The sequence below is a fragment of the Panthera onca genome, chromosome B1 (genome assembly GCF_046562875.1).
Source record: "Panthera onca isolate mPanOnc1 chromosome B1, mPanOnc1 haplotype 2, whole genome shotgun sequence".
In the NCBI taxonomy this organism is placed as follows: domain Eukaryota; kingdom Metazoa; phylum Chordata; class Mammalia; order Carnivora; family Felidae; genus Panthera; species Panthera onca.
The window spans coordinates 185161528-185180809 of record NC_138342.1 but is presented as its reverse complement, the minus strand read 5'-3'; positions in this window follow the sequence as shown (position 1 = coordinate 185180809).

Here is a 19282-nt window from a genome sequence, read left to right as displayed (position 1 = left end):
GTTTCCTTGTTGATTTTCTGTTTAGATGATCTATCCATTGATGTAAGTAGGGTGTTAAAGTTCTCTACTATTATTGTATTATTATCGATTAGTTGTTTTATGTTTGTTATTAACTGTTTCATGGATTTCAGTGTTTTCATGTTGAGTACATAAATATTTACAATTGTCCCCTTAATTATTATATAGTGTCATTCTTTGTCTCTTGTTAGAATAATTGTTTTAAAGTATTTTGCCACATATAAGTTGCTTTTCTGGCCTTTCTTTTCACATTCACTTGCATGACAAATGTTTCTCCATCATCTTCAATCTGTAGCTGTCTTTAGGTCTAAAATGGGTCTCCTGCAGGCATATAGGTGGGTCTTGTTTTTAATCCATTCTATCACCCTATGTCTTTTGATGGGAACGTGTAATCTATTTACATTTAAAGTAATTATTGGTAGATACATGTTTATTGTCATTATAATACTTGTTTTGTGTTGTTTATGAAGATTTTCTCTTATCTGTTCTTATCTCTCTTCCATGTTTTGTTGATTTTCTTTAGTGATAAACCTGAATTTCTTTCTCTTTAATCTTTGCATATTTATTACTGGTTTTTGATATATGGTTACCATTAGGTTACCACTAGGTTTGTATACAACCTCTTCTGCATATAGCAGTCTATATTAAGTTGATGGTTATTTAAGGTTGAACCCAGTCTTTTCTCCTTTCCTCCCCATGTTTTAGGTATATGTTACTGTATTTTATATCCTTTTTTTTTGTGAGTTCATTGACTGATTTTTTACAAAAATACTTTTTTTTACTGATTTTGTGTTTCCTACCTTCATACTGTCATTTTTGGTCCGTGTTTCCACTCAAAGAGTTCTTTTTAATATTTCTTGCATGACTGGTTTAGTGGTCATGAACTCTTTTAGTTTTTGTTTGTCTGGGAAACTCTTTATATCTCTTTCTATTCTGAATGATAACCTTGCTAGATAGAATATTCTTGGCTGCAGATTTTTCCCATTCAGCACTTTGAATATATCATGCCACTCTCTTCTTTTTTGCAAAGTTTCTGTTGAAAAATGTCTTGCTAGTCTTATGTATTTTCCTTTGCAAGTTATTTTATTGTATTTATTTTTTATTTTTATTTTTTGCTGGTTTTACTTTTTTTTTTTTTTTGTCACTGTATTTTGTAAATTTAATTACAATGTCTTGCTATTGGCCTGCTTTTGTTGATTCTGATGAGAGCTCTCTGTGCCTCTTGGATCTGGATATCTTTTTCCTTCCCTGGAAAGAACAGTTTTTAGCTATCATTTCTTCAAATAATTTTTCTACCCCTTTTCTCTTCTTCTGACACTCCTATAATACAAATGGCATTATGTTTACTGAAGTCACTGAGTTCCCTAAATCTATTTCCATTTTGCACAAATCTTTTCTCTTTTGTTCAGCTTGATTACTTACAAGCTGTTTTCTAGGTCATTAATTCATTCCTCTGCTTCTTCAATCCTGCGGTTCATGCCATCAAGTGTGTTTCTCATTTTATTTACTGAGCTCTTTATCTCTGCTTTATTCTTCCTTATCTCTGTGTTATAGGTTTCACTCATGTCTTTCATCTTTGCTCAAGTCCAGTGAGTATCTTTATTATTATTGATTTAAATTCTCTATCAGGAATGTTACTTATATCTATTTTGCTTAGACCTCTGGCTGTGGCCCTGTCCTGTTCTTTCGTTTGGGATAGATTTCTCTTTCTCCTCATTTTGTCTGCCTCTCTGTGACTGTTTCTATATGTTAAGAAAGTCAGTTGTGTCTTCTGCTATTTAAAGTAGTTACTATATGAAGAAGAGGTCCTGGAATGTATTGTGGTGCTCTGTCCCCTGTTCACCAGAACCTCTCCCTTCAGGAAAGTATCCTATGTATGTTGTTTACACCAGGTTGTTGTGTCTGAGTTGCTTTTCCTTTCAGTGAAGTCATCAGCATTGACTCTCTACCTATTCTGGACTGTGCTTACTCTCTGTGGTGTTAGTGGGACCCAGTCAGGCCAAATGTGAGGGGGTGTGCCTGCTGGGGCACTTGGGAGTGGAGTTGGTGGTGCTAGCAAAATATGCGTTGGTCCACTAATTCTGTGCCAGGTCTCTGGAAGTGTTCCAGTGGTTAGGGGTTGCTCACTAGTTGGCTGGGGTTGCAAGGCTGTCCATGGCATGATATCTGGGTGCTGTCATGTGGCAGTTGTGCACCTGGTGGTTGGGTGTGGCATCTGTGTACCTTTACAAAATTTGCCATAAGCCCTGGGCTGAGGCTACAAGTGTCTATGTAGGCCTGCCTCCCACAAGTGGGTCTGTTTTTATGCTGGGGGTCAGGGAGGAAAATGGTACCTGTAGCTCCCTGTTTCAGAGTTCTCCCTCTGAAATCAGAATGAACAGATCTATCTCCCATTTTTCCCCAGGATTGTATAAACTGCTGTGTTTTTTTTATATAAATTTTTTTTAACGTTTATTTATTTTTGAGACAGAGAGAGACAGAGCATGAACAGGGGAGGGTCAGAGAGAGGGAGACACAGAATCTGAAACAGGCTCCAGGCTCTGAGCTATCAGCACAGAGCCCGATGCGGGGGTCGAACTCATGGACTGCGAGATCATGACCTGAGCCGAAGTCGGATGCTTAACCGACTGAGCCACCCAGGCGCCCCTAAACTGCTGTTTTTATTTTACCTCTGGCACAGGCTGTTGTCTCTTTAAGGGCAGAGACCCAGCTATCACTTGCCCACCTGTCTGGCCCAGTCCCGAGTCAGTTGACTTTTAAAGCTCCAGGTTCCAAGTCCCATATGTTTACAAACTCATGGAATGCAGCCACTCTGGTTTTTAAAGGCAAAAAGCTTGGGAATTAGTGTTCCCTTTGTGAGCTCCCTGTCGCAAAGACCCATTTCTCTGCCCTCCCTGCAGGTGAAGCTCCCTCTGTCCCCTGGGCAGCCTCCCTCTGCCTTTTTGACCTTCCTAACCTTTCAGATGCAGCTTCTTCCCTACATTTAGTTGTGGAATTTGTTCTGCCAGTCTTCAGGTTGCTCTATGGTTTATTGACTTGGATGTGGATGATAGCTAGTTGTGAACATGGGACAGGGTGAGCTCAGGTTCTTCCTATTCTACCTTCTTACCAAGCTCCTCTCAGAAATTAGCATCCTTAAGGTAAGAAAAATAATCTGAGTGCCTATAAAACTTAGATATATTATACTCAAATCTGATAAATCAGTATATATGTACTGATTGCTCTTTCTTTTCTGCCTTGCACAGTAGAATTTTCCTCAGAAATAGTTTCAAATATAAACTGGTGCAATCATTTTCCTCAAAGTACTTCTTCATGAACAAATGTAAAATCATGTTCAAAAATTGGCTTCTAAACCATGATAAGCGTTAATGCTGCTTCTATTCCAACTATTTCTCCTATTAGTAGTGGAGGGGAAAATACACCAGCTACATATTGTGACAATTCACAGAGCATCTTCAGAAGAGATCGATATATTTCAGTTCTAATGAAAAGTATATCTATGTACATTCAATGGTAAAGAAATACCATCTAAAAAAATAAAAAAAACTGGTCTGTGGTAAAGAAAAGAGGACCTCGGTAAGGATCCTAAGTGTATGAGTTACCCTTACCAATAATTAAACAGGTCAAATCTGGTCGAATAGTCTATTGATAGGTAAACTGCAACTGTTTGTAGAACCTAAAGGGGAAAGTTTAATTTTTTTATTACGTTGATGAAAATCTCTACATGATGCCTCATATAACGCACATACTAGGCTCTTCTCTAGGAGTGAACCTTTGTTTTAGACTACCTAATGGATTTTCAAGGACAAATTTTATATGATGTGACTGAGTTTCTGAGAACCCATGAATTCTTCTCAGAGAAAATGCCTATCACTTCACCAGAGCATAAAGTGTAGTCTATTTTGAATTTAGCTTTTAAGGATCAAAGAAACAAATTCTGTTACTGATGACAAATATACGCTGAGTTTCTTTGCAAAAATTGTATAGAATGTAGTTTTGGAAAAGTCTACTAATAGCCTCTTGAAAAAAAAATTTAATAATAAAACAAATGGGAAGGGAAAACATCACCATGCCAAGCCCAAAGAAACTGCCAGATCCAAGATCTTTCTGAAGCAATTCTGTTGACTTTGTACAACTATTCTCACAGGGGCTGATTCTGAATAGAATGACAATTAAAGGCACTTAATGTGAAACAAGGACTATATGAGAAAATACAAACTGCTTTCAGCATTATCTGCTTTTACACTCCCCAAGAATGCATCGATAATAACAATGAGTGTGAGCCAAAATACATGATGCCTGTTATCAGTGAATAACAGAGGAGAGTTAGAAATTGAGACATAAAACATTACTTACTTACTCAAATCAAACCTCTGTAGTTTGTCTGCCATAAACCATGTACAAGTAAGCCCTGATTTTAACATCTGAGAGTAACAAATTATAAAATATTCAAAATAGCATTAGAACTGTTGACAGAAGCATTTGGTTCATGTTTACTTGAATCTTAGATACTTTCAAACTGAGTATTAGAGTGACTGGCTAATGTGTTTTGTAATGCAAGGCTACTACTAATTATATCTTTTGCTCAGAACACATTTGCCTAAGATAAACTTCCCAGGATGGATGAAACTCTCGGAAAGAGTACCAAATCTTTCAATCCTCCAGGAAGATTAATAAATAATAGGAGTTAATATACAGTGCCATGAAAGTGTTGATTATCAATATTCCTATATGATACTTTTCTCTCAGCCAGATCCACTCAGATCTCCAGGTATTCCCAGAAGGACAATACAAAGTGCCAAATAATAATGGATGATAAAACTCTGGCCCTTGAGCTGCTAGATAATTAATGTTCATTTTTTTTTTCTTATTGCAAAGTAATGCACACTATCCCCACATAACCTCCCCATAATTTAGTAAAAATGCAAATTCTTCATCCAATGTGCATGCACACCTCTAGAAAGATAATGGAGCCATTGTTACCCGTGCAAACATGTGAACCTATTAAAGTCAGATTGAAATGTATTAAAGAGGAGGGATAAGGTCAAGAAAACAGAGATGCCCAAAATCACAGAAAATGTTATTGTGCTGAAATCCAGAGAGATATTAAAGTTTCCTCAGAGTAGCAGAAATCAAACATGCAATCTAGTGAATATGAGCCAGATATTTGACAAAGCACTTGATCAATGTACATCTCAAATTAAAAAGTCACAAGGCGACAGGGCACATGAGTGGCTCAGTTGGTTGAGCAGCCTCCTTTGGCTCAGGTCATGATCTCATGGTTCGTGAGTTCAAGCCCTGCATGGAACTCACTGCTATCCGCTCAGAGCCCACTTCAAATTCTCTGTTCCCCCTCTCTTTCTGTGCCCTCCCTCTCTGCCCCTCCCAGCATCTCAAAAATAAGCAAAAAAAAAATTTTTTTTAAGTCACAAGACTGCAATACAAATGCGTGATTTTAAGAGGTCAATCTTCCATCCCATACCTGGATAAAAGGAAGATCTATTAAAGGTGGAACGTGGAATCCTGGTTACGTTCAGAACTGCACTGTCTGTCGGATGGACCAACAAAAGCCTGATTATGTCACTTTCATTTTGCACTATTTGAAAAGTTACATCCTTTCATGATAGGCTTGCTTTGTGTCTGATGAATACAGTGGGAATTTTTTAGGAGGGAAGAGTTTAAGTTTTCCTTACACACCATTTCAGTTTCATTATAAAATTTATGTATTATTAAAGAAAGTTACAGCTGTAGAAATAGCAATTGAGAAACTTATTGTCCTCCAATAAATACACTTATCAAGTAACCTTCCCCTTTAATTTTCATCAAATATTACCATCTTTGTGGCACTTTAACAAAGGCCTCAACTTTACTGTTAATAATTCAATTGTATTTAATTCTTTATAGATTTCATCAAATGTATAGACTCTTTCATAGAAGCTTTCTATTTACATCCCGGTGCAGTTTTTTTCTATAGTAGTATTTCCCCACTGATCATCTCTGTTTAATATTTATTTTTATCAGTGTATATTAAATGATTTTCATGAATAAAACAAAATAAAAAACAACTAAGATGGCATCGGCATTATTTTCTCCTGGAATTTATTTTTTAAATAATGGAGGGAAAATATCATGAATTAATAATCTGCCATTAATAAATGGAACTTAATAAATGGCAGATATATAATTCATAATGAGAAAAAACTATTTTTTCTCACTTGAGAATAATGGAAAGACACGTGAAACAGCACTTGTTGTGAAATCACAAGACCATCAGCCATGGATACCCCGTTTGCCAACTTTTAGTTGCATTGAGGAATGCCATCAAGTTGGTGTTTCCATGCATATGTACCCTTTCCTTTAATTTCAACCTGTAGAAGTGATAATATTGTTTATAGCACAGTAAATATTTCTACAAAACTTGTTACCCAATAGCTGAAGGACTAAAATAAAGACTTTTTTTAAATGAAAAGTAAAATATCATGATCTCAAATGATTTGCTAAAGATAGAAAGGTAATACTCAAAAGTAAAGATCAGCAAGTTATAGGCACCTATTTCTAAATGTTTGGAACAAAGCTATCCCAGAAAAAAGAAAAGTGTGGGGTTTTAGATTAGCTTAATGCAAAATACTTGACAGATACAAAACACACAGCTTCTATGCTTCTTTTTTTGGACCACGTATTTGAATGAAATTACATCTTCATATCACACTGAAACAAAAAATGTTGCATGGATAAAAAGTTGGTTTTATGCCTTCTTTTGAAGATCAAAGAAAATGCCATGACCTCTAATGTTTGACATATATATGATATAAAGATCCCAAAGCGTGGTTTTCATTTTAACATATTTTCTATAAGTCATATTTCATGAGAATGATATAAATGCAAGATGTTTTATTTTCCCTTTATCTATAGATGTTTTACTTGCTCTTTTTAGTGAATGTATAATGAAATAGCTTTGTGTTTTTCTGACATAGATTTAGAAAGGCAAATATGTCAGGAGATTGGAAGAAATTAATTCTTCATTCACATTCCCCTGTAGATTCCAAACTGATTAAAACTAGATAGAGGAGCAGAACCAATTAAGAATAGACATAACCTGTGCAACCATTCGTGGTATTTTTGCACAGGAGCCAGAGGGGAATTAAAATGCAATGCTGCTTTAGTAATACACGTTCTGGATGAGGGTGCAGTTTGGTCTGGCAGCAAAAATGGGCTCTCTCTGATCCCTGTCCTGACTTGGTTTCTATGACTAAACTTGCTTCAATGAGCTTGAAGAAGCAGGAACCACAGAAGGGTGGATGAAATGTTCTTTCTTAGCCTCTCTTCTTTAGGAGGGCAGACGCACCCAGTGTCATGGTCTGAGGCAGGAACACAGGAAAGGGAAGACTGGAGTTCTGAAAATATCTTGCAGCAACTTTAGTGCAAATGGTATAATAAAAAATGCTTTGGGGTGCCTGGGCGGCTCAGTTGGTTAAGTGTCTGACTCATGATTTTGGCTCAGGTCATGACTTCATGGTTTGTGAGTTCGAGTCCCTTGTAGGGCTCTGCATTGACAGTATGGAGCCTGCTTGGGATTCTCTCTCTCCCTCTCACTCTGTTCCTCCTCTGCTTGTTCCTTCTCTCCCTCTCACTCACTCTCTCTCTCTCTCTCTCAAAATAAATAAAACTTAAAAAATTATTAAAACTTTTTTTTTGCAATGATTTCACACACACACACACACAAAGGTATCATGCTGTAGACAGAGGCAGGATCGAAATCCTAATTTTGCTGCTTTATTGTGTCATAATGGTCTCATCCATATAAAATACAGATAATAATACTGCTGGTATCAAATCAAGAAAGCTCTCAATTGTAAGACAAGGTTTTTTAAATGCCACTGGGAGAAAAATTGAGAAAAAAATCACAACCAATTAAAATATGACAAAAAGCTCTTAATGCTATGAATTTCTGTTTTGTGAGCATATTGAAAGACCTCTTCTAGAATTAATTATACATAGATGTTTTGAATCATACACACTGTCATACATATATAAAAAGTAGAATATAAGTAACATAAATTGGTTTAGATATTCTTAAGCCTTCTTCATATTCAGATTCAAACTTCCAAATCAGTTCTTCAATCAGATTTGTCAACATCTGAGTTTTTCATTATAGCTTCTCTTGTGCCATCAAAAGTGTTATGGGTACAGCATTTATTTTTAAAAATACATAAACCCACTAAAAACCATTGGCATCGGGCTACCCTGCTGTGCAGGTGTAGAATCTGCCTACTGTCAATGCAGGTTTAGGGATTCTGCTGCACATGTGTGGCTTGCTACTCTCCCACTATCACCCACCAGCTATGTGGCTCCTATGAGCTGAAAAGCACTTCATTTCTTGTCCCTGCGATTTCCTTCCTAGCTCATGACATCTATTCCTCATGTTTTAAAGGCTGGTAATTTTCAGGTTCTCGCATGTGCGGGTTGTAACAAATTCCATCTCCACTTCTGGCTCACACATAACAATTGTAAGAAGTCATTAGTTTTAAGACATAGCTTGATTTGAGAACTCTTAAAATATGAAAAAGTATGTATCAGAGAATTGATGAGAAATAGTAGTTGTTATGTAGATTTAAATGAGTTAAGCCATTTGAAGACCCTGGAATAATGGCCGGTCCATTGTAAGCACGCACCACATGTGGTGAGTTACCATTGCTGCTGGCTAATCTAGCACATGTTAACATGTGGCAGTTGGTTAATTAGTTTAGGGAAATGCTACTCTACTAGTCTTCTGTATTTTTAGCTCCCTAACAATGAAGAAAGTTTTTTGGAGAGCTAAATGCTTAAGAGATTAGAGAATCTCTCTAATCAATGGCTTCTATTATGTTGAAAATTAAACTAGGGTTTTTTTTGTTTTTGTTTTGTTTTTTTTAACAAAAGAACTACACGGAACGTCAACACCAGTGTTACAACAAGTCCTACTTAAGATACCTGTACAATCAGTATGGCACTCAAGAGAGTATGAGGAAAGAAGGAAAGGAAAGGAAAGGAAAGAAAAGAAAAGAAAAGAAAAGAAAAGAAAAGAAAAGAGAAGAAAAGAAAAGAGTGGGTTTTATAAGAGACAGAATTATCCTGACTTTCTCTAATGTATCCTATCTATCAACCTGAAGAAAAACAAAACAGCTTTTACTCTACACAAATGCTTAGCCATTTATGACCTCCTGAAATGGGGGTTTGGGAAACAGATTGCCCAGTGAGTCTGTGATATTGCTTTTGGTATATGAAGAGGCAACAATGAGCCCCTATCAAAAGTCTCCTGTCACTCAAGATCAGACAGGGCAGACTACATTACATTTAGAGCTAGTGGCTGAAGTTTCCCCTTATTCATAAGAGTATACTGAACAACATAAGCCCGTGCTTTCATTAAACTAGTAGAACCTAACTGAAAATAGACTCCTGCCGTTTGTTTCTGTTTCATAACTTCACCTTCTATTTACAATCCAGTACATTTAAACCCACATCACTTACAACAATGAAGGATCGCTGTCCCCTATAGACACAGATGTATTGGGGAAGTTTCATAATTCAGAAAAAAGACAGTATTCCAGAATTTAAATTAGGAATATTTTGTTAAAACAGTACCTTAGCAAACAGAAATAAAAGCTTACAATAGAACAATCTTTCAGAGGCAAGTCTTTTGTCTGTTGTTTTCTTGCCCAATCAAATCATTTATCCAAAGAGACATCAGTGTTACCTGTGAGATGGATGAGGTATATTTATCTATATTTAATACACTGAAGTTTCAAAATACTAATTTTCCACCCAGTTGGAAACACGTAGAAATAATGTATGTGGCTTCCTAGTTTGTTTTCTAAGAGCAGCTTGCTAAAAAAAACGTAAAAACAACTGTGATTGTATAATAAACAGGAGTCTTCATTCTCCCCTAACATAAACAAAGAAAAAGTGAAACATTGTAATTGCTGAAAGAAAATAACGTACACAAAGTAAGAATCCAATACTAAATCTCTATTGAAGTATTTCCTTATTTATCAAAGAGAAATGTTCCCATATATTTCCCACAAATGCATGTTTTCAGCAAATCAGCCAGATGTCCAAACAATGAAATTCCATCTTGTGAAAAAGCCTGTGCTTGTGGTATTTCTGACAAACCCACGCCAAAAAGTGGCTCTGGCCAGCTTCCTCTTTCTTATGCTCACAAGTCAAATTTCCAGATAGGAGTGATTCAGTTACAGTTGGAATTGAGCATGAATGCCAGGAATTGATCCACACCAATTCACACTTTGTTAATGCCAACATTCTTTGGTCTTAACCTGGGCACTTAATCCCATGCTCCTGCTTCAGGACCCTTTTGATCTGGGAAAAGTTTGGCCTAGAACCAAAGAACAATTTTGCTAAAACTGAGGAGATGGAATTGCTGAGGTATTGGTTACCTTACTCAAACAACAGTCACTACGTGTCTGAGAAATGTTTTGATAACAGAGTGGCATGCCCATGCGTTCATCTCCATGAAGCTTTCCATGATTCTCTCTCTTAAGGCAATCAGTATTAGTTTTCATGAGACACACCCTGATGTGATATACACCATGCCCTTCCCTTTCTCAGCATGACTCAGAGCACAAAGATACTCCAATATGGAGTGAACTGAGAGTTCATATATTGTAAGAGATAGGTCAGTGCAGGAAACACAGAGTTAGTCTCAGTAAACACCATGAATGAATTAAATTTCTAACAAAACATTCTACTTATTAATATGTTTATACCAAACACAACTGATGGCTCTGTAAGTACAGGAGTACAAAAAATGGCTTACCGATTATGCCTTTAAAAGACAGCATCAAGGTTGTATGACCAAGGCCACTAGCAGTCTCTGACTCCATGTAGGCAATAAGGATAGTTCATGAATATCTTCCTTTGGTGAACGCCTGGAAGAAGAGAAGATGGTAGGGGGTGAGGTGTGAGATTACATCATAGCCATGAGTTTCTTAACTTCTTTAAGACACTAATGTCTTCAATCCACATTTGTCCTGAAATCCTCAGATTCTAAAGTATTCTACCATAATATGGTAGATACTTCAACATATTGGTGTTGGTTCTCTCTTTTCTACTCAGAAAAGGACACAAGAATTAGGAACTCCTTGATACAAAGGGGTAAAGAATTATCCTTTATCCCCTATTCCAAATTTCTTCCTTAAGTCAAAATTTGCTTCTCACTCAAGATTACTCAAGACAGGCAGAAGCTTTGTTCCAATTTATAGATAAGGTACTGTTCACACTATCAGAGTAGAGACATTTATTATATGCAGAGATTTTATGGGAATTACCACTCCCATTCAATGAATGAGGAAATCGATGATCATACAGATTCAGTGGCTTGATCAAGATAGACAATTGATACGTGAAAAGCAAGAGTTTGAACCCAGGTTTGGCTATGCCCTTTGCATTGTATTTTACTCATAAGTGGTGGTGGAGGGTCAGAGTTGGATTACTACACCTATAAACCTACAAAACTCACTGGTTTCCTCAACATATGCCCCCTGTTCTACTATAATCTAGAACTTCTTTGGATAATTATAATCAGAATTGCACTTAGATGTAGAAAATTAATCAAGGACCATTTATCTACTTTTAGCAGTATAAACTTATTGCCTACAATTATGGAAAGCTGTCTTCAGGGCTTGAAAATAAATCAAAGGAAGGACAAGTAAGAATTATGTTTTGTACATAGTTCAATCAATGTGGAGTCCATACTGTAGAAATTAAAAACACAGAGGGCATACTTGCATCCTGAAATATTTAAAATCAAAGATTAGTACCTATCCTTCTCATATATATGTAGTTAAACATATGTAGTCAAATTGCCTTCTATTTAATTAATGAACCAAATGATTTGAAGTAGCAGTATCATGAAGCTGTGCTGAACCAGTAGTGTTGAATCCATTTTTTGCCTAAGTAATGAAGGCTACACAGCTTCCGGTTTTTAGTAACACATAATAGGCAATCAAATGTTAGCCTCATGCTTAGATTGTGTGTGAGTAGCCTCAAACTATACTTGAATAGAATGCTAGAGTTAGAAGAACTGATGTAGGTAAAGCAGACCTCACAATGCAAGAGTGAATAAAAGGGATATAGAAACCCCACTCATGAACTGTCTTGACCCAACAGTGGCTACAAATTTGTAGGTGGGAGAGAGAAAGTGGAAGGAGTGGGAATTTTTTTCTATGCAAAAGTATTTTTATAGATTTTGAGGGAGTGGTATATTTAAGTTGATTTTCACATATTGGGAAAGGCAAGAACAAAGCCCCCAAATTCAAAAATTGTAACATGAAGCATCAGATATATGATTTCTTAACAATACAAATGTGTTGATATAGGGAAAATTATTAAATATTAACATGAAAACCAACTCGTGGGCAATTCAATCTAGATCATCTGGCAATAAAACTTACTTAAGCATACATTCAATCACAGCACAGAAATTAAGTGATTGCCTTTTTTTAAATGTTTATTTGTTTTAATGAGAAAGAGACAGAGCATGAGTGGGGGAGGGGCAGAGAGAGAGGGAGACACAGAATCAGAAGCAGGCTCCAGGCCTCAAGCGGTCAGCATACAGCCTGATGCAGGACACAAACTCACAAACCATGAGATCATGACCTGAGCTGAAGTCAGATGCTTAACCATCTTAGCCACCCAGGGCCCCTGATTACCATTTTTAGAAATGAAAAAAAAAAAAATGTCCGTGGCAATCCAAAGATCTGTTCTGAACTGTTACAATGAGACCATGAAACTTTCAGAACAAGTGCTAATGATTCCAGCACCAGCATTGACAGCAGGAGGTCAATACACATTTGTTGAATTAATAAATATGTTGTGATATATAGCCAGGAAAATGTACGCTAGGCCTTCCAAAAGCAGGGTGGAAAATTCCAAAGAAGAAACAGTGTTTATAGAGCATCAACATGAAAATTGCAAAGGAGCAGTTGATGTTGAATCATATTTTCCCATCAATGTGATCAACTGTATTTCTAAGCAACATGTAATACAAGTCCTGTCATGTCTCAGAATTAATAGCCCAGGGTTCTTAATTCTTACTGAGGTTGACAAATTATTGTTCCTTATGGCACCAGTCACACTTGATCATGAGTAGCATCCCTACACGTGATTCTCCTTCTGTCAAATGGAGCCTAAGTTTATTTGTCTAACACCAAATGCCAAAAGCCCTATGATATGCAATGAATCAAGTGTTCCCCATTAATGAGCAAAATGTCTCATGTGTGGAAAATGATTGTCCATCTTCCAAATAGCTTCACGCAAAGCCACTGTTGCAAAGTTATTATTTTATTTCCAGGGTAAATGACTGCTGTCTAATATTTTTGGAAGTCGCACTAAGTTGTTTTCAAGTCATTGAGCCTGGAGACAGTGAAATGTCACAGATTACATGTATGTATATGTATGTATGTATCTTTTTCTTGGCATCATCACACACTTGTTTTCCTTAGCATCCACAGCTAATGGCTCTATTACAAAGATAATGTCATGCTCACATTAAACTAATTAACAATATTTGAGGGGAAAGTGTCTCTTAGTTCTGCTAAGTGTTCTAAAGAGTACAAATTAAAGTACCTATTCTATTAATTAGAATGCACTAGTAAGAAGGAAATGGGAATCTGAAAAGGCACAGCCATCAGAGCACAAAGGACAGGGCTGAAATTTTGGACTGGTTGCCTCACTTTTTATATTGTCAGTTTGATCATCTAGAAAATGAGTATAAGTGTACCAATTTCATTATGAAGTTTAAATAAAATTAAATAAAGCACAAAGCTTAGTGCTCAGCACATGGTAGACAGTCAAGAGATATTAGGATTTTATTTGCCCACTTTCACACATCTGCACTCCCATGTTAATTGACAAGGGAAGAAAGAAAAGTCTCTTAAAACTCCTTTTTTGGTCTAAATATACAGTTCATGACTAAGGAATGACTGATTAGCTTGTAAGCCTAAAAGAAAGAAACAAACAATGGTAGATTTCACATTTAATAGGTATTCTATCTACACGGGATAAATTTGGTATAAATCTTTATGCTCTTCATCAGCTAAAGCTTTCAAAAGTATATGACTGTCCCAGTTCTTAGTCCTAGCCCTACTCCAGTCCATTTCCTCTTTCATGGCACAGATACCTCAGCAGAGGCAGACAGGTGGGTTGAAATGTTAAATTTCACCTTCTTGACCTACAGCAGCTCTTATCTAATCATGACAGAAGACAATCTGCAGATTCAACACAATCCCTAACAGTACTTTTAACAGAACTAGAACAAATAATAGTAAAATTTATATGGAACCAGAAAAGACTCCAAATAGCCAAAGCAATCCTGAGAAAAAAAGAACAAAGCTGGAGGTATCACATTCCCGTATTTCAAGACAGACTACAAAGCTGTAATAATCAAAACAGTATGGTACTGGTACAAAAATAGACATTTCAATGGAACAAAACAATAGCCCAATATCAAACCCATGCATATATGGTCAATTCCTCAATGGTAAAGGAAGCAAGAACATACAATGGGGAAAAGACATCCTCTTCAATAAATTGTACGAGACAGCTTCCTGCAAAATAACAATACTGGGCCACTTTCTTACACCATAAACAAAAATAAACTCAAAATGGATTAAGGACCTAAATGTGAGACCTGAAACCATAAAACTCTCAGAAGAAAACATAGGTAGTAATCTCTTTGGCATTGGAAGTAAACAACTGCAATCTGATGTTGTATTATCCCACTATCCAGGATTCTCAGGGTAAACATCTCTCTACGAGGTCAGACCCCTCTGGCCCCGTCAGATGAGAGTTCTCATAAGAAAAAAAAAAAAGATCCTGATCATACTGTGGAAATCAAGATATTTCCAGAATAATTGTCTGTAATCCATCCCTTCTTTAAGGTTGAGCACCCCTAAGTACTTACTTCTTTTTGATGTCCTAAAAATATTAAATTCATTAACTCTACAAAGGGTTTCAGAAAAAAAAAAACACACAACAAAGATTAAATGATGATAAAAACATCATCATTAGTAAATATCCTTATTGTAATACTACAGTTACTTGAAAATTGGTTATTCATTTACAGAATTAAAGCTAATTTTTATTAATATGATTTAAGTGGCTAAAAAAATTATTTATTGGCCTTCTAGATATTGGAATTCCCTGTGCCCACCTATTATACTACTAATGTAAAAGAAATAAAAAGAAAAAAGCATTCCTATACAAACAAAAATATCATGCAAAAACTTTACTTAAATTGTATTGATTAAGAGTTTTCACTTAATCCTTTATACTTATATTCCTACACCAGGATAGAGTCAAAGTATTCCTTTTAAAAGGTGTTTTAAGATATTAACCCTTATCAGTAAAATAAAGCATCTCAAGGCATGATTTAAGCAAAGTCTAAAGATCATTTCAGAAGGTAGCTCAATCTCTCAGATTTAATCCAAATCTCATCTTCCATCGTTGGAACTAGCATCCTCTCCTAAATACTACATTTAGCTTTATAAGGATTGTATTAAAAGGGTTTTCCTCAGTATAGGTATCAAAAACTTACTTGTCTTTTGAAACTAATGAGATTAAAAAAAAAAAAAACCTATAATATCACAAGGTTAAAATTACACACACACACACACACACACACACACACACACACACACATGCACACACACACACTGCTATTTATTCCAATAATAGACTTGGAAAAAAGAAAGTTGAAAACAAGACCATCACAGGGTTGTGTATGTAATGGTGTAAGTGCCTTTTAAACTCCTTATTGAATAACCTCGTTTATGCCAAACATTCCACCTTTATTCAAATGCTGTAGAGGCTATGTCAGCAGGTGGATCTTAAACTTGAAGTCCTGACCTTAGATCACAATGGTAGCACATAATCCTGGTACAACACTGTGATGGCTGACATTATAGGGTTATAAAGAGCTCTCAGCCCCTCCAGTCTGCCTGACACAGCACAAAGATAGAGACTATTGTGCAAAATTCAGTCTAGTCAGTGTCTTCCTCTTACAGGCCTTCACTCACTCAGGGCCCCAAATCAGACTATACTTGATCCAATTGGACAAACTGCCAACATGCACTGAACATAATTTCATTTGTTAAGGGCTTTTTCGAGACAGGAACTGAGAAGAACTGAGAAGAAAGACTGAGAAGAAAGACTGAGAAGAACTGAGAAGAAAGACTGAGAAGAAAACTATTGAGATCTTTTTGTTTGTTTAACTGAATTTAAAGGCATTACATGAATACCCTTAAAGAATGGAAATTGGAAAGAGGACAGCTCTAGCCTTTAAGACATCACCTGGGCCATATTCCTATATCAGTGTCTCTACTCCACCTGACTAAAGCGAGGTGGATTCACTCAATGCATGACCAACCTAGCCCCTTTCTGACAAGACCACTGATATGAAAAGTCATGGTTTCAGCTCTGGTGTTATTTATGTTTTGGATCACTAAACTCAGACAGGTAGCCAAGCAGCTCATGCTATAGGCCAATGAATACGGCACAAACAGTTCTGATTTCAAGGGCCCTAATGATGGGCAGAAATCTTGAGTGATAACCTATGATAGGAAGAACTCCAAATACTATTACTAATCACCTTGTCAGTCCAGACCAATGTTGGAATCTGAATTTTTTATGAAAATCTCAACTCCTGCTTCTAGCTGAATGCCAATGCACTTTAAACCTTTTCTAGATGCACGAGTTTAAACATTCCATAATATGCTATATAATGGAAAAATTAAACACAAAGAATATTCCATATATGTTCTTTGCCATCTGCATGTACACATACGCAAACTGTGGAGCATGAAGACTCAGCTACCAATCCCAGGTGAGGACTCCTTTTGTGAGGAAGATGGCAAAGATCATAACACTACCAATCACAGACCCAGCCCAAGGCATCTTCTATATATCTGGAGTGACCAAGAAGGACTCAACACAAAAGGCACGAGTTACAACAATGCTTTCATCACAGAAAGGAGAAGATATGTAGCAAGATCCGTGTCTGTAGCGTGTTGGCCTCCCACGGTCCTCGGTCCCTCCTGACAGCTGACATGCGCAGTGGACTGCATACACCCCTCTCCTGTTGCAGTGATGTCCTACTCCCTTCTCGGAGGGGCAGATGCACCGCAAATCTGGCAAGGTGCATGTGAGGCACACACTGAAGCAATATGAGGTAGTCAGCCATACGCCCAGAATGGGGAAAGGTTTCTCCTAATAAGGAAGAGGAATCCTGGACCAAGCATCAGCTCAGCACCCAGCTTCCATACAGCAGATTGTTCTAGGCCCAGGACACTGGATAGCCATATAAGGGAATACTGTTTATTCAAGAAAAAAATGAAATTCTGATTCATGCCACAACATAGATGAACCTTAAAAACAATATACTAAGTGAAAGAAGCCAGGCATAGGCCACGTACTCTATGACTCTATTCACAATGTCCAGAATAGGCAAACCCAAAGGGATAGATCAGTGATATTAGGGACTGGAATGAGGAGACAATGGTGACTGACTGCTAATGCATGCAGGCTTTCTTTTTGGGGGGATGAACATATTTTAGATTTAGTGGTGATGGTTGCACAACTTTGTCAATGTACAAAACCCACCAAACTGTATACTTTTAAAGTGCAAATTTTATAGTATGTGAATTGCATCTGTAAAAGAATGGTTATCCTTTTTCTGAATGGTGGGGCTGAAACAAGAGTAGCTAACATTGAGCATACGTTATGCGCCAGTGATTGTCACATTTACTTTGGAAATGACCTTATGTGATTGGTTCTGTTTTAATCCCGTTTTATAGTTTGAGGACTCCTGTTGTGGAGAGATTAAGAAACTCTCCCAAGGCCAATCAGCTAGCAAAGAGCAGAGCCGGGAATCCAACCTCAGAGCTCTGACTCTGGAATTCACACTCTTATGGAAATGCAGCATCTCCAATAATAAACCCTTGGGAAGTCCTGAAACATGGTAGGCGATTATTTTTGTATATACGTGTGTTCTAGTCATGGTAGTAAATAAGAAGATTAAGCTGCCAGGTGTTCAGCTGAGGTTCCTTTTCTGCCTGCTTTAAAATAACTCTGAATGAAGACGTTATCAGACCAGTCAACATTTTAAAGTGCTAAACTTTTCCATAAACACCTGGAGTTGGAGGCAGCAGCAGGGAAATAGGCCAGCAAGAATTATGAGAGGTTAGGCCCATTCCAAGGTAAACACACCTTAAAATATAGACAAGTCCAAATCAAAATAGGTCTGCTGATAGCTTTTTTTTTTTTAAACTGTGGAATATTTTGAGGATATCTTGCTGTGTAAAACAAGGTCAAAAATAAAATGGAAAATTTTCAAAAAACTTTCCCGTCAGTCATAATAAATTTGTAATCCAGAAACTAAAGTAACATTTATCACACATGGAACATAGGCAGGAATAATTAGAAAGTATTATGGAAGGGAGGGAATTGTACTTTAGGGACCTAGATATATTAAAATAAAATTTTAAGATAAAACATTGAATAGCTAATATGTAATTGTAATTCGAAACCATATCCAAAACAGTTTATTTTCAAGATGCATTCTTGTTGAATCTGATAAGCTTATTTTGGTCCTATAAAAAAATCCCAGAATTGCTTGTTTTTATAAGTCTATAAAGATGTATTTGTATGCACAACTCCTCATGAAATATCTGTCAAAATGGAGAATGCAATCTGCAGGTTGGGACAGGGGAATGAATCAGGTGAGTCTTGTGCTACTAATTTGGCAATAAGCCCTGAGTTTTTATTTGGCCAATGAGCAGTCCTGTTCCAGGCAATCAACAATTTTCTGGGCATCTATTATGGAGTCATTAAGAAAATTCCAATTACTACACTTGGCAATCTTTTGTTTGTCTGCTTCCAGCCCCTGCTACCAATATAACTTGAATTTCTAATGCCCCCTTGGGAGATTATGAGTGAAGAGTATTATTATTTTGGTATACTGGTACTGACTAGGTCTACTAGTTGTTGCTTTGATGAATTCAGATTAATGACTTTGTAATGTTGTAACATTTTCCTTAGCATGCAATCAAATGTAGGTAGTATGGCAACTGTACCTTGGAATATATTCTGAATGCATTTATAGTGGATGTTTCCAGTTTTCTTATTCCTCTCACCATTTGTAAGTATCTCTCTGTCTCTTCCTAAAACTGTTCTTTCTCTTTCTTTCTTTAAGGATCCAGATATTCTAGGTCGC